At 41.2% G+C, this 16,857-nt stretch overlaps 1 non-coding gene across 1 annotated transcript; it reads left to right on the plus strand.

Annotated features, from left to right (window-relative positions):
• The first annotated feature begins 16,243 nt into the window (after window positions 1-16,243).
• On the plus strand, window positions 16,244-16,378 carry LOC142423641 (small nucleolar RNA SNORA42/SNORA80 family). Its single transcript, XR_012779248.1, has one exon. It is a non-coding gene; the product is annotated as a small nucleolar RNA SNORA42/SNORA80 family (small nucleolar RNA).
• Window positions 16,379-16,857: the final 479 nt, after the last annotated feature.

Consider the following 16,857-nt stretch of genomic DNA (forward strand, 5'->3'; position numbering starts at 1 on the left):
CCACAATGTTTTAAATTCTTTACCATTGACTAAAATACCTTCTTCAACATTTTTATGCAAACATATTTAGATTTACCACCAAGTATATTCACCACCCAGGTTCTACATGCAGCCTCTGCTGTGTTGCTGTATCGTGTACCTTTGATCTAGCCCTTTATTTTTCTACCCATCCCTCTTATTTTTTGTGTACATCAATGTGAAATGCAGAATGAGGATATTTACCTTAAATTCTTCAGCAAGCATATCATGAACTGGGTTTCAATATTTCTTTTGGGACACGATACATATTAAATAAAATATACAAATCATAAGAGGATATTTTATGTATTTTGACAAATGCAAATGCCAGCATGACCCAAATGCTTAGCAGGATAGGGAATATCATCAGCATCCAGAAAGTTCCCTCATGTGTCTTTTCAATCTCTGCACCCCAGCTCCTGCCTAACAGATGTAAGCAATTTTGTCCCCGACTGTAGGTTAATTTATGCTAGAATTTCATATAAACAAGGCTTCTTTCTCTCAATATAATGTTTTGAGATTCAGATGATATCTTTTCTGATAGATCTATGTTTCCAAAACTCTGAGGATTATAATTTTCCTCATGGGAAGGGCAGATACACCGTACCACGCCCAATCTTGTACGTAGTCTTTTGTCTCTTGCTTAAATTGGTGAAGGTCTCAGGGCAGTTGATAGCCACTGCTAGCTCTTATTGACAGAGGTTTGGAGTTACGACAAGGCTCTACTGCTCTCTGAGTAGAGATGGTATGTGGAGAGGGAGATGACTGTCCGAACACCCAGCATCAAGTAATTCAAGGACTCTCCTTACAGTCAGATTCCTACTGATGCCACAGAATCGACAATGTCCTCATGAACTTCAAGTTCAAGTCGTGGGGAACCTTTTATTCTGCCCAGGGCCGTTTGCAGCCTTATAACATTATTTGTGGGTCATAACAAGAGATCGTTTCAAAAATTAACCTGCTATATTTGGTCGAACATTTAATTAGCTCACACCTAATACGGTGCTGGGACAGTTCCTTTCTGGTGAGAGGTGAGGAGTCAGCTGGGATGAAGATTTCACATGCCTTAAATATAGACAGGCCTCCAGCTGAATGTTCCCGACACCTGCCCTACACCCAAAAGATTTTTTGTTAAAATGAGGGGAAAATCAGAAGATTTGGAAGCAAGAACCTGAGCTCCCGGTTGCATGTCCTGGGTGTGTTGGGTAGCTCTAACTTAATTTGTTGTTTGAATCTGGGATTTGTGCTCAAGTGCCCTTGGCATGCTTTGTGTGAAACACTGAAATGGATCTTTCTGAAGTGGGAATGAATCAATTGTCCTGGTGGGTTCGTTCTTACGGTTAGCAGCCCAATGTGTAACCAAGATGCCACCTAGGCTCCCTTAGGAGAAAATTAGGGTGTATAAAGTCTGGATATATACCACATCATGGGTAAACCTTGAAAATATACAGTGAATGAAATAAATCAATCATAATAGATAGATATTGTATGACGCCACTGGTACAAAGCATCCAGAAGGGCCAAGGCTTCAGACCCCAGATGATCAGACACTTAAACTATAAACTCAGGAACAGCAAGAATATATCAGGAGTCTGATCTTCTAGATGATCTTGTTTCCTATTTAATCTATTACAGATTCAAGATGACATCGTACAGAAGGATGTAGGGATAGAATGATGTGTTATAAATATATAGTGTCTACGTAAATATATTTTCTTTTTTTTCTTTCTATAATCATTTGTCATGAAATCAAGGTCGATCCTAAGACTGTGTTTTCATTCGAGCTCAGCGCAGAGGTCTTCGCTTTCTTGCTGATCACCTTTGCCCAGAGTAGAGTGGGTTTCCCTGGCCTGAAACTATCACTCTGTTAATTCTATCTTAACACGAGGAGGAGCCATGCAGCTCCTAGTAGCTGCTCCAAGTGGAGATTATCCTTAAAGCATGTGACTCTGCCTCGCGGGTATTTTCTGCTCTCCGTGAAATATAGCTATTAATCAATTAATGCATTAAAAACTTACTGGAAAGGCATGTGCTAATCCAGTGGAGTTGTTCTGAGGAAATCAATTTCCATAAACACAATTTATCACTAACGCTACAAAAATGTGTGCTCCCTTCTTCTCACTGCTTCGTTTCTTGTGTGCAGCTTAGCTTTCTCTTCTCCACGCTCCATGTCTTCATGAGATTTATTTCTGGTACTTGTGTTGTCTTCATTGAGGTTTTCTGCTTCTCCTCTTTAGTTGCTAATGCTCATTGCAGTGGCTACAAAGAACCCACAAGAGCTTCAATTCACGATGGGAGAGTTTACTGAGGAAGTTACAGAGAGAACTATTCAGAGTTGAGTTATTCATCAGAACCTGCTACCAAAGTTCTGCCCAGGCTGACTCTGGAGTAAGCCTCAAGCCCTTTTGCAGAATGCTTAAACTGGGTGGGTCAGCAAACTCAGCTCTCTGAATTAAGGGCCCAAAGGGACTCCACTCCAGTAAGCCCCAGGCTCAGTTCTTCTGTGCGGCCTCAAGTCCAACACCCCCAATTAAGTGCTCAGAGGCACTCCACTACCCAAGTCAGCCTCCTGCACAAAAGCACTCAGCTTGATTGCTCAGTGGGTGAAAATGTCCATCACCCTGTCCCCTGCTCTGACTCCTGGCTGTGCTGCTGCTTCTCAAAAGATCCAGCTGTCACTGGGATCCTGGATGTTCTCTATGCAGGGATGTCCTGTCCAGAGGACGTGCTCCACTCCTAGTTCTGACTGGTCATGAGATCCCTCCTCCTGCTTCTCAGAAGGCTCATTTTATGCACAGTAGGATGGCACTGGGGAATTCTGGCCACAATTTACTTACAGGTGTATCTCATCAGTATCTTTCCACACTTTTTTTAAATCAGACCCATGCAGGGCAAGTTCATTTCAGAGGACTTAGAGACTTTGGCTGGAAGAGCCACACTAAATAATTCACCGCTCCGGCCTCTGTCCAGTCTAGCAATTCTTCCACTGAAAGAAATGATATATCTCCACTGCATGAGCATACAATAAAAATCTTAGCCTGGCAGTCAAGGTTTTTCAGAAGCTGGCCCCAAACTGTTGTTTCAAGTTCACCTTGCTCAGGAATTCCTCAAAATACCAAATTTACTGCCATTGGAGACGACTGCCACTCACAGCAACCCTGTACGACAGGGCAAGACTGTCCCTTTGGGTTTCTGAAATGGCAACTCTCTACGGAAGAAGAAAGATGTCTTCTTAATTCTTGTATCCATGATCATTCCCTTAAATACTGTGTGTGTGTGGTGTGTGTACTAGGTATCATTTTATATCACTGCATTTAGATGGTTGTGGGCCTAACTCTGTATATCAATAGCAGCTTTGGAGTCCTCTGCTATGTGAATTGATGCATCGGTTTAAAAACAAACAAACAAACAAGGATGTTAGAATCTCATTCCATCTGGAATAAGGGGGCTAGGATTCAAACCTCAACTCTACTACCTTCTCAGTGGACAGTAAATGGTAAAGGAGTTATGCATCTCTGATGTTACAAGAGCAACCTAGAGACAGTGTGTGCTGTGCCTTACCTCACAAGACTGGTTTGAAAATCAAACATGGCAATACATATGAAGCCACATTATAAAGGGTATTGTATGAAACCGCACCCTTCCCTTGTAGCATGGGAGAAATAGAAAGCGATTTCTTAACCTCAACTCGATCCTCAATATCACCCTCTTGTTGTTTGTTTGTGCTTTCAAGTAAATCCTAATACATCGCTAGCTTTTGCACAGCAGAACAAACGTCTGCACCCCTGGGCCGGCCTCACAAATATGCTTTTATGATTGTAGCCAATGTATCAATCCATCTTGCCAAGCCCCCTCACTTTAAGAAGCATGATGTCCTTCTCCAGGGGAGGGTCTGTCCTGACAAAATGTTCAAAGTGAGACGAGTGCTTGCCACCTTAGCTTCAAGCAGCACCCTCACTGTCCTTCTTCCAACACAGGTCTGTGTGTTCTTTTGGCAGCCCATGGTGCTTTCAATATTCTGCACCAGCACAATAATTCAAAACCATTGCTTTTTCTTCATCTTCATTAGTTAATGTCCAACTTTCACATGCATATGCGGCCATTGAGAACACCATGGCTTGGGGTAGGCGCACCTTCATCCTAAAGTAACCTTCCTTTTCAGCACCTTGACCTATTGTGTTGCTGATGTACCTGTGGCAATGCATTCTTTGACCCTTTCCTGCTGCCTCCATGGACACTGAGTGTGGATCCAAGCAAGAGGAAATCCTTGACAATTTCAATCTTTCTTCCATTTATCGTAATGTTACCTATTGGTCCAGTTTTGAGGATTTGGGGTTTCTTTCCATTTAGTTATAATACACACTGGCGGCAACCATCCTTGACAGTCATCAACAAGTGCTTCAAGTCCTCATTTTCAACAAGCAAGGTCATGTCATCTGCATATCATAGGTTGTTAATAAGCCTTCCTCCAATCATTATTCTTTATATCAAACCACATGCTACTTTATGTCATCTAACTTCTCTGATAATTTGCTCATCAAACAGATTAAATAAGTATGATGAAAGGATGCGACCCGGACATACACCTTTGCGGATTCTAACCATGCAGTATTTATTCCCTTGTTGTGGTAATGATATAATTTTGTGTCAACTTGAAGATATAAAAGCGTATGGGGTAGAGTCTAGCCTGTCAATCAGTTCACAGTCTGATGAGGCTTTTCATAAGGAGGGTCCTAGAAACTTCCTCGCTCTCTCTCTCTCTCTCTCTCTCTGCTTCACCTTCCTGCTGTCAAGTCACACAGAGAGCTCCCAGAGACACCTCCACTGGATCCCCACAACTCTGCACCCACCAGTCTGTGATCTCTGTGCATTCTGCATCATTTTCTTATGGCTCTGTGATTCTGAAGAGGGATTTATGGGTGAGTATTGGGACTTATAAACTTGTTTTGGACAGGGCTGGATTTTCGTTTGATATATAATTACCTCTTGCTATGAAGTTCTCTCTCTTACACATAAGTGAGTGTCACTGAATTTGTTTCTCTAGTCAACCTGGCCTCACACACTTGTTCGGTTCTCACCACTGCCTTTTGACCCATGCTCAGGTTCCTGGTGGAACAACGAAATGTTCTGGAATTGCCATTGTTCTTAATGTTATCCTTAGCTTATTGTGATCCACAAAGTTGAATACCTTTGCATAGCCAATGTAACTCCAGTAAATGTCTCTCTGTTGTCCTCTGCTTTCAGCCCAGGTCCCTCTGATATCATCAATAATAGCCCTTGTTTCACAAGTTCTTCTGAATCCAGCCTGAATTTCTAGTAGCTCCCTGTCAATGTAGCTCTTGTTGAATGATCGGAAAAATTTACTTTCATGTGATATCAATGATATTGTTCTACAACTTTCACATTCTACAGGTTCATCCTTCTTTGAAATGGGTGGAAAAATGAATCTCTGCCAGTCAGTTGGCCAAGTAGCTCTCTTCCAAATTTCCTGGCATAGACAAGTGAGTCTTTGCAGTGATTCATCAGCTTGTTGAAGCATCTCCCCATAATTAGGCTAAGCCTGGTTAATAAGACCCTCTCTCATTCACACAGTTGATCAATTCTAAGTTTCCTCAAGACCTCCTTATCCTCTTCCTGAAGTTAGAAATCCTTCTCTTACTTGTTTCTGTAAATTTTCATTCATTCATTCTATCCCTTCTCTTTCACCATCGTTCTCTGCTTGTCCCATGATATCCAACATTGTCATTTTTTTCCCTATTCATTCTCCCTCATCATCCCCTTTCTCACTTCTTTGTCTTTACCCTCAGCTACTCTTGAGTTATAACATTATCACCACCACCAAAATCTACTTTTTACCTTTGCCTCTTCTGGCTACTACCCTATACTCCTCTTGATGCATAAAAGAGAGTCTATCCATTTTGTCATATACTTGGAAATGACACAATAAGAGAAAATATAAGGCCTTTAGAATTCCTTGACCAGATATGAAATTGACCTAGAAAATGAAAGGGGAGAACAAGAAATACTTGAAACTAAAGATTTGTCCAAGATCAGCCAAGACCTGTGATGGCATTCCATATGTCTACACCCAGTGTCATGTCCCCAGACAGACATCTCTGAACCCATCACGTAAGATAAGTCAAAGACCTGTGCTCTCTCATAAGCTGTGCCACAATAGCTCAGTCTCCGGTTGGTACCACACACAGCACTTAGAAGGATTCAGCAAAATTCTCAGTAAATATCCGGTATTTTTCAAAATCAGAAGTTTCACAATGTAACATGCCAGGAAGTACACTATTACTAGTTGTTTATATATGTATTTCCCCCTTCACCTGAACTAAGATTATCTTTTGAAAAAAATTGAATGAAATTGGCCACCCTCCCCTCCCACCCCCTAGGGTTTCCGTTTCATTCTGGGCTTGGAAGCCAAGAAGACTTGGAAGCAAATGCTTTCAATACTGCAGAATGAATCTTTTCATAAATTCAGTTTTTCATAACCAGGTTTATAAAGCAAACTACAATACACTTCTTCAACTAATCACTTAGTGATCATACTACATGACCTTAAGAAATTACGCTTTATCTTTTGTCCTCTTTTTCGTACTGCATATTAGAGGAGTGTCGGCACACCCCATTGCATGGGAACCATTTGCAAGGAGGTTTTCTACCAGGTCCTCCCAAGGAAAAGCCTGTGGATTGCTAACCCGCTTTCCTTCTTTCCCTCCTTCCCTGTCTCTAGCCCTCCCTCCCTCTGTCCCATGCTCCTCCTCATTTCGTTCCTCCTTCCTTCCCTCTCATTTGCTCTCCTTACTCTGCCTTCCTTTCTGTTGTTAGTTAAATCTGTTTCAGGTGTGACAGGACCGTGTCCATAATTATGTTTAGCTATTCAGCACATAACACCTGAAGCAGACTTTCAGTTTATGGCTACCAAATTACTTAGATGTATTTCCAAGCTTTTTAGTAGAGCTCTGTATGCGTATTAACTGAGGGCAAAAGACCTCTTCAAGCCTAGACACCGCTTTTAAATTCACTGCTGGGATTTGTGCTGCTTCTCATGGTCACGAGTCTCCCTGGGTACCCTGCACCTTGTTCATACTATCCAGGCAGCATGTCGGGCCCATTGCATCTCACCACAGCAACACATGTTTGTGAGGGATCAGCTGTTCCCATGGTACCGGGGCTTGAGGGATTTGGGCAGAATGAGCAGTGTTTCCCAGACCCCAGGTTGTCAGCAGCTGTTCGCATACAATCGTAATTCTCCTACCTACTGAGTCTTTTGAGGATTTCATGGTGCTGTGTTGATATTTTCATACTCAGGAATTGACAGCAGGAATTAAGAAATTCCTCCCTGGCAGCAAGCGATAGGCTATTGGTTCATATCTGCTTTGTCTTGCCCACTTGAAGAGTGAAAGAGGTACTAGAAATAACCATTCCTTCTATTAAATCCTTGCCACAAAGCTTCCAGAATTGTGTTAATTTCATGAGGAAAAAAAATGCAGGACGTTGTTATCCAGGTGGGAAGAATTCCTTGCTTGTTTCTCATCTTTTTTTCTTGCATATGAGGGGACAATCACGCAAAGTACAACTTCCATGTTAACTATTCAATGGAGTGTCAAATGCTGTTGAGTTACAAATGATTGATGCAACCTCTTTCAGTTACCTTGATAAGAGTACACGGTTTACATAGTTGAAACAAATTATATTTTTTGAAAAAAGAATTAGAGTGCTTTTTAATCATGAATAAATTTACAGCCATGTTGCCTATATAAGAATTATATATACATATCTTAAATTTGAACTTTGATTTTTAAGATGAATAAACAGAGATAAAATCTCAGAACTACTAAGACCTCTATTTAACGGAATTAGCCAACGTGCTGTTGAAGGCATCCGTTCCTGGGTTTTATCCTTTCTACTCCCATAAAAAGGAGGGTGGGGGGAGTGTAGGTGGAATTTATCAGAAGACTCAATGTAGAATCCCCTCCAAGGGGAATGAATAATGGAGAAGTGGGTGAGGGGCGGCGGAGGATGATGTAAGATATGGGGATAAAATCATCGCTAATTTATCAAGGGTTCGTGAGGGAAGGTGGGAGGGAAGATAAAGAAAAGGACCTGATATCAGGGGCTCAAGTGGGAAGAGAATGCTTTGAAAATGATGATGGCGGCATATGTGCAAATGTGCTTGACACATTGGAGGAATGTACGGATTGTGATAAGAAATGTAAGAGGCCCCTTAAAAAAGTATTTTTTAAAAAAAGAGTTAGTTTCTCAGAAATCCACAGGATCAATCCCCCTCCCACATTCTGGCCTATTTTGTGGTTGGTGGTGGTGGTGGTTTTTATCATTTTTTTCTTTTTAAAATCATTTTATTGGGGGCTTGTACAACTCTTATCACAATCCATCCATCTATCCATTGTGTCAAGCATTTTTATACATTACTTTCCCTCATCATTCTCAAAACATTTTCTTTCTACTTGAGCCCTTGGTATCAGCTCCTCATTTTCCCCTCCCTCCCCCCCCCCTGCTGCCTCCCTCATGAACCCTTAATAATTTATACATTATTATTATTACACAGGATCTGTTCTACTCAGTCCTGTAGGATCCCCAAGAGTCAGAACTGGGGTTGGCTTTGGGTTTGGGTAATACAGTTGGTTGTTTTTCCAAAAGCAGACCCCCAAATAAAAATACAACACAAAACCCAGAATGCCTAGATACATTTAATTTTAGATAAGTAGCAAATAATCTATTAATATAAGAATGTCTCATGCAATTTTTAGCATGGCATTATAATAAAATAGTTCTTGTTTACAGGAAACTCAAATGTAACAGGCTGTCTTCGATGTATCTTCCAATGTTAATTTTGGGAATTCTACTTTAATTTTTGGCAGAGCATATACTGCTTAAATTTTATGAATGCTGCAGGGACTCTTGATGAGAAATAATGTTTAGAAACCATTGCACATGCACACACACATACACATACAGGCAAACATATCAAGACAGACACACATGCATGCACATATAAACAGAGGCATCCTAGTAGGTTTATATTCTGTATTTCTGATAAACTGCAAATAGAAAAAAAAAGAAATGATCTGAAATCAATGTAGAAAATAAGGTATAACTGGTCTTGCCTGCAAGGAACCTGCAACAGGTAGGGAAATACTTGAGCATTTTCTAAGCCTGAGCCATCAGAATGATCATCATCATCATCATCATCATCATCTTCATCGTTTTGTTTTGGTTGCTTGAAGTGTTGCTTTCAAGCTTGGCTGACTGTGAAGAATTGCTCTCATTAACTTTCACCATCAGTAATATTCTCAACATATCACATTTGGTTGACGTCACTTATGCAAAACAGAAAACAATAAAATTCAAGGCAATAAATCTAAACTGGGTCTAAGTTAATTTATGTAATTCCATATATAGATAAGATATGCTAATATGTGGCAATACTGAATAAATAAGATAGTGACTCAGTCCTCTAGGCACTTAAGTGGTTAAGAATCATAACAGTTTCCAGCCAGATTTCAACTTTTTCATGCAAGCTGATGAAACCAAAGGGAAACTCATCGCCAAGTTGATTCTGACTCATAGAGCTCCTATAGGACAGAGCAGAAAGGCTCCTTTGAGTTTTTTAATGCTATAAATCTTTATCTGGCTCCTGGGGAGCAGCTGGTTTGTTTGAACTGCAGACCTTACATAACAAAATGCTGGAATAGAATGCCTGGGCTTACAAAGCCGACAGCCTTAAACAAAACGCTGTACCATTTAAAATGTAATAGCATCAATGTGGAACTTTGTAAGAGAGACATCTCAGTTGCTGTATTTTTTGTATGCAATGCACCAGGTAAATAACATGCATGCACATATAACAAACAAAGCATGCTCAGAAGCTGCTGTGCAAGGGATTGTGTGCGTGCAAAACCATGTCTTGAACAGGTTGTTTGCATAAAAATGTGGCATGCTCTGTGAAGATGAGTGCCATGGCGGGAAGAAGCATGCATTAAAGCCCTTGGTACTGACTGGCCTCATTTGGTTTAGTTATAACTTACTATGACTGAGCTATAAGGAACATCACACAGTTCCATAGTTCAATCCTATGCAGAAGGATTGTGCAAATCATCACGATCAACATTAGAACAATGTCTTCCTTCTTGTAGGAAGACTCCCCATTTCCCCACCATCCCCTTCACTGCTCCCCGGGAATGATTATTTCAGTTCCTCTCTTCTTAACTCCTGGTTTACCTGTACAGAAGATGCTATATTAGGGACAAAGAACATGGGGGAGGACCCAGCATAAATGATCATCGAAACAGTGAAAGACCTCAATCTAAGGAAAAGCAAATGATAGTGCAAAGTTGGATAAATTAAAAGTGGGTCCAAAGGGAGAGCTAGTGGCCAGGTGTTACAATTGAACCTAGGCACGGATTCCCTGAATGGCAAGCAGCTTTAGAGGAGCATAGGTGACACACGATATTAAAAGTTGGGCTGCAGAGAGGAAAGTAGACACTTGCAAACCCCAAGCTGCTCTGCAGGAGGAAGATGAGACAGTCTGACGCAGGCAGCCTCAGAAACCCACCCACATTCAAACCCAACTCACCGACATTGAGTTGATTCCAATTTATAGTGTGACCTTATAGGATAAAAACTGCTCCTTTAGGTTTCTGAGGCCTTTTAAAAAATCATTTAAAATATATTTACATATGTGCATGTCTGTATTTAGGCTTCTATGTATGCCCTTTGCCTCCTACTCCTTTCCTCTATTTCCTTATGCTTTCCTCCTGTCCCACTACCATGTTCAACCTTCATTCTGGTTTCAGTAATTCCTCTCAGTTACCTTGCCTCTTTGGTCACTCCCATCCTCTCCTTCCACTGGTTTTGAACCACTTGTTGTTCCCCTGGGGGTAATAGACTTAGGTGCATATATTTATAGGTTCAGTAGTAGGACAGCAAGTGCACATTGGGCCTCATCGCACACACTCCCTCAATACAATAGCACCTTGCTCAGCTAAACGATCATTCCATGATACCCACCTTCCTGACATGATCGCTGAAGACAGACGTGTGCATAAGCAAACAAGGTGAAGAGAGCTGATGGTGCCTAGCTATCAAAAAGATATAGTGTCTGGAGTCTTAAAGGCTTGAAGGTAAACAAGTGGCCATAGCTCAGAAGCAACAAAGCCCACAGAGAAGAAGCACACAAGCCTAATTGAATACGAGGTGTTGAAGGGATCAGGTAGCAGACACAAAAGAACAAAAACCATCATTGTGTGATCACCTTCCCCACATAAATGCTGAAGACAAATGTGTGCATAAGTAAGTGTGATGAAGAAGGCTGATGGTGCCCGGCTATTGAGAGATATAGCGTCTGGGGACTTGAAGGCTTGAAAGTAAACAAGCGGTCATCTAGCCCAGAAGCAACAAAGCCCACATGGAAGCAGCACACCAACATATTTGATCATGAAGGGCCGAGGGGACCAGGTTTCAAGCAACAAAGGTGGGGGAAAAATCATATTATCGTGAATGAGGGGAGTGCATGATGGGGACCCAATGCCCATCTGTAGACAACTGGACATCCCTTGCAGAGGAGTACTGAGGAGGAGACGAGTCACTCAGGGTTCAGTGTAGCAATAATGAAGCTCACAACTTTCCTCTAGTTCTTAAACGCTTCATCCCCTCCAACTATAATAATCCCAATTCTACCTTGTAAACCTTGTTAGACCAGAGGATGCACAGCGGTACAGTTGGGATCTGGAAACACGGGGTATCTAAGACAGATGAACCCCTCAGGGCCAACAGTGAGAGTGGCAATACCGGGAGGGAAGGGGGTCTAGAAAGGGGGAACTGATCTCAGGGATCTACATATAACCTCCTCTCTGGGGGATGGGCAGCAGGAAAGTGGGTGAAGGGAGACACTGGGCAGTGTTAGATAAGATAAAATAATAATTTATAAATTATTAAGGGTTCGTGAGGGAGGGGGGAGTGGGGAGGTAGAGGGAGGGAAAAAAGGGAAATGAGCTGATTCCAGGAACCCAAATGGAAGGCAAATTTTGAGAATGATGAGGGCAGCGAATGTAGAAGGGTGCTTTACTCAACTGATGTATGTGTGGATTGTGATAAGAGTTCTATGACCCCCAGTAAAATGATTTATTAAAAAAATGAAAAAAATCATTTTATTGGGGACTCTTACAAATATTACAACAATCCATAAATCAATAATATCAAATGAACTTGAATATATGTTGCTATCATCATTTTCAAAACATTGCCTTTCTACTTGAGCCCTTTGACATCAGTGCCTCTTTTACTGAAATTTTAACACAGTTAGGGGAGAAGACCAAACCGAAACACCAAACTCACTGCCATCAAGTCACTGCTGACTCCTAGCTACCTGCTGTGGGTTTCTGAGGCTGTCACTGCTTAAGGGAGTAGACAACCCAGTCTTTCTCCTGTGGGCCTGCTGGTGGTTTTGAACAGGAGACCATTTGGATCACAGCCCACCACCTATCAATGCACCACCAGGGCTCCTATGTGAGGGGATGGCCTTATTTTTCTCCCACGGACAGGGCTCCTGTGTTTAAGCCACTGACTTTGTGCTTGGTGGTTTCAGTGCCTAGCCCCCAGTGCCACCAGGGCTTAGGCAGAACAGTTCTACTCTGGCCTACAGCTTCACCTCGAGTCCATGTCAACTTGAAAGCAATGGGTATTTGACAGAGTGGGGCACATTTCTATTGGCCACTATCACATGAGATAAGAGTACCTAGTAGAACCTGCTGTGATGTGCAAAGGCTGTGACAAGTGATAGTGAATTGTGCTAATCAGATACATGAGGGGACTTCAGGTTCTCTGTGTAGAAAACCCCGCTCAATCTCATTTCAGGTTAGCTATGTTTTCACAGCTGCTTTCCACTTTGAGCTCTTCTTTTCGAAATGCCCACAGCACTCCCCAGAGGATTATTGACTTCATTGTGGGGGAAAAAGAGTTTTCAAAATATTTAAATATGGTGGCCCAATAATATTTAAGGGTGAGGAGGGGCAAGCTCCACATAATGAGTCATTGAGCATTCTATTCCTTCCTCACCTAGAAATGGCCCTTGAGAATTTTATCACAAGTATTTTTTAACCTGTCAGGAGGGCTTCACATGGATTCATTGCGCTTTAACCCACTGCTGAGAATCTGCCGTTCCACTCCAGACAGAACTGAATCAGAATCTACAGTAACCAGTTGCAAGACCAGCTTCTAACAATGTCCCGCTTGTTAAAATGCAGGTGCAGATTCAGTATATCTTGAGTGGAAAGCCAATGTCTCAACAGGTGTTTAACTGCAACAAGCTACCTCGAATGGTCATAATATCAGAGTAAACCCTATAGATAACAAGAAAGCGCTAATTGCAACGCCATGCATGTGTTCTGAGAAGCAGCTAGGTAAAAACATAGCCTCAGGTTTGACACAGGATGAGTCAGGATTTAGAGATCATTCCACCACCACCACCACCACCATAATTCACCAAAAAAAAAATGTCTTTCTGAAAATTAATTCTATCTTGAGGTGAAAGGACCCCGCATGGCAGAGATGGTAACTTGTTAGGCTGCTAACCACGACATGGGCAGTTGGGAGTCCCCAGGAGCACCATAGGAGGAAGATGAGGCTTCCTACTACCATGAAGCTATAGGGCCTTGGGATCCCTGAGGAGCATAGCTTCACCCTGCCCTCTGTGGTCGCTATGAGTGAACTCAACTCCATGGCAGTGAGGTAAAGATACTGTGCAAGCTGTTTTGCTCTATATTCTGGATTGTACAAAGAAATGAAAGCAGAACCCATGCTCTCAAGTATCAGGCAATCCAGCTCCAGTGATGAAGTGAAGGCAAACACTATGAACATTCAATTAACAGGGGAGGTGATTAGGAAATTTGGCCAGGTGCAGCTTGCTTCTAAAAGAGAGCTAGCAACATCAGTTTCTCATTTCCCTCCCCCAGTGCTTTTATTGGCATATAATTCTCATTTCATACAATTCAATAGTTCAATCACACCCACAAGAGTTCTACACCCATCACCACACTCCGGTGCAGACCATTTTCCTCCTTCTAGCACTCATCTTGTATCCATTTTCCCTCAACCTTCCCTGTGAAGCCCCCAAGGAACCATTACTACAGTCTCTGACTCTACAGCGTTACCTGTCCTGAGTCTCATATACAGAGAAACTTTGAAAAACACAGACACCAAAATTAATGAGAATAACAAAGTCAAACATAAAAACTTCAATCAAAATGGAAGCAGATATTTTTAAGAACAAATTAAAATGGATCATAAATGAGATCAAATGATAGGGTGCCAATTTTTTTAACCTAACTGCAACTGACAAATTCACTTTCCATTGCATTTTAAGTGATAGCAAGACTGGTTCACGTTCAGAGGGGATTCACCAGGGCTTTAATCCATGTGTATTCACCCTTCATTATTTGTTTTAACTGAAACAGCTTTAAAATGGGTCAAAAGGGAGATCAAATGATATTTTTATGATTCTTTTATATTTATATAATTTATACTTGTATTTTATAAAATTATGAATTTTATAAAATATTTGATATATATACCATATTTTACATTTTAATCTAAGTACACTTGTCATGATTGCATTTACAATATTCTCTGATAACTGGGCTGTTCACATCCCTGGTACGTGATCAGAGGCAATAGACTGGGGGCTTAAATCCACAAATGGCTCCTGAAAATAAATTTTAGACTTCCACTGTCAACCATAATCTTTTGGAACACAAGTGTTCACAATTTAAGCACTTTAAAGATCCTTTAGATTTGGTTATATAAATTTTAGAGAAGCTACTTTCCTGCCTTGGTCAATATAAGGTGGGTACAATTTGGATCATACTTGGAAAAAATTGGGGGTGGAATAGTGAAATCAGAACCAAATCACTGCCATTAAGCCAATTATGATCCATCGTGAGTCTATAGAACAACGTAGAACTGTTATTTTGAGTTTTTGATGCTTGAAACCTGTATCAGAGCAGACACCTTCATCTTATTCCCATAAAGCTGGTGTATTTGTAGTGCTGACCTGGCCGTTGGCAGTCCAAAGCATTCATTCTCCATGACACGACCAAGGCTCTTTTGTGGTACATTAGAATAAGAAGAGTATCTCCTTTTTTTGTTGAGGGTGTTGGGGCTGATGGCTGTTTGAATTTCATTGTTTTAGAAGAGACAGCTGCCATTTCCCAGGAAGTCAAAGAGCACAGAAACTCTCTACATGGACCTCTAGACTCGACTGGAGGAAGAAGAGAACTGCATCAGTGACTTGTAGGGCAGCCAAGCAGACTTTAACAAACATGATTAAAAATCGAATAAGATCATCAGAGAAGCTGAAGAGAACCTCAGAGGTATGTATGATGCTATGAAGCAGGAAAACATTAGAATTATAGGCTTACGGCCGGAAGACATAACAAAGAAATCAACTGTAACAATAGTGAGAGAATTCTTGGAGGAAAACTTCCCCATCTTCATGAATAGAAACCAGACAAACATTCAGGAGGCTGAAAGAACACCAGCTAGACTGAATCCTAAGAAGATGTCACCATTGCACATAATAGTTAAATTATCCAACTTTAAGGAAAAGGAGAAAATCATGAAAGCAGCTAAGGAAAAACAGCAATTACATATAAAGGCTCTCAAATAAGAATATGCTCAGACCTATCAGCAGAAACTATGAAGAAGAGGAGAGAGTGGAGTAACATATTCCAAAAATTGAAGGAAAACAAGGCAAATCCAACACCACTCTACTCAACCAAATTATTGATCAAGATAGATGGAGAAATAAGAGTCTTCCCCAAAAAAGGAAGAACTCAAAGAATACATTAGAAGAAACCCAGCCCTACAAAAGATCCTTGCCGACCCAATATGGGCAGAAAACAACACTCACCAAGAATAAATAAGAGACCGCTACATAGAACTAACTCACCCAGAGGGCAACGAAGAGAACACAAACCCCAAGATAGCATTGGTTTAAGCATGGAAAGAAGTCAAAATAATACACAAACATATGCGCGTGCATACAAAAAACTAATGAGAACGGAAAATAGGAAAACACCCAAAACAAAAGTTATAAGATGATATCACAGAGTCCGCAGATGGAGATATTCCTGAATATCAATGGCCTGAACTCAGACAGTAAAAGACTGAGACCAGCAGACTGGCTTAGAAAACAACCCGTGCATGGGTTTGGATTTGTGGCAGGTCCGGTCCCATGGGCCTCTCACAGTGTCCCATGCAAAAGCAAACTGTCACCCCGAACCATTGCCTGCCTTTACCCCCGTGGGCTTCAGGCACTGAAGTGCGTTGCACAGTGGGGGGAAAAAAAGGAAAAAAAGAAAACACAACCCATCAATCTGCTGCCTATAAGAGAAACATCTCAAGTCTACAGAAAAAATTAGTCTGAGAATCCAAGGCTGGAAAAAGGCATACCAATAAAAGAGCAATTCAAAAAAGAACACAGGGGTTGCAATTCTAATCTAGGATAAAATTGACCTCAAAGTGCAAACCATAAAAAGAGATAAGGAGGGACACTATATAATGCTCAAGGGAATGGTAGACAAAGAACCAATAAGCATTGTAAACATATATTCCACGAGTGAGGGACCCACTGAATATGTCAACCAAACACTCCAAAAGATTTTAAAAAAATCACAGTCTCAACAATTATAGTGATTTCAATATAACACTCTCTGAGAAAGATAGATCACAGGAAAAGAAGCTCAAAAAGGAGGATATAGATCTAAACACTACAATTAGACAATTTAACATGACAGACAGTTACAGATCTTTTCA

The sequence above is a fragment of the Tenrec ecaudatus genome, chromosome 12, assembly GCF_050624435.1.
Source record: "Tenrec ecaudatus isolate mTenEca1 chromosome 12, mTenEca1.hap1, whole genome shotgun sequence".
Classification (NCBI taxonomy): domain Eukaryota; kingdom Metazoa; phylum Chordata; class Mammalia; order Afrosoricida; family Tenrecidae; genus Tenrec; species Tenrec ecaudatus.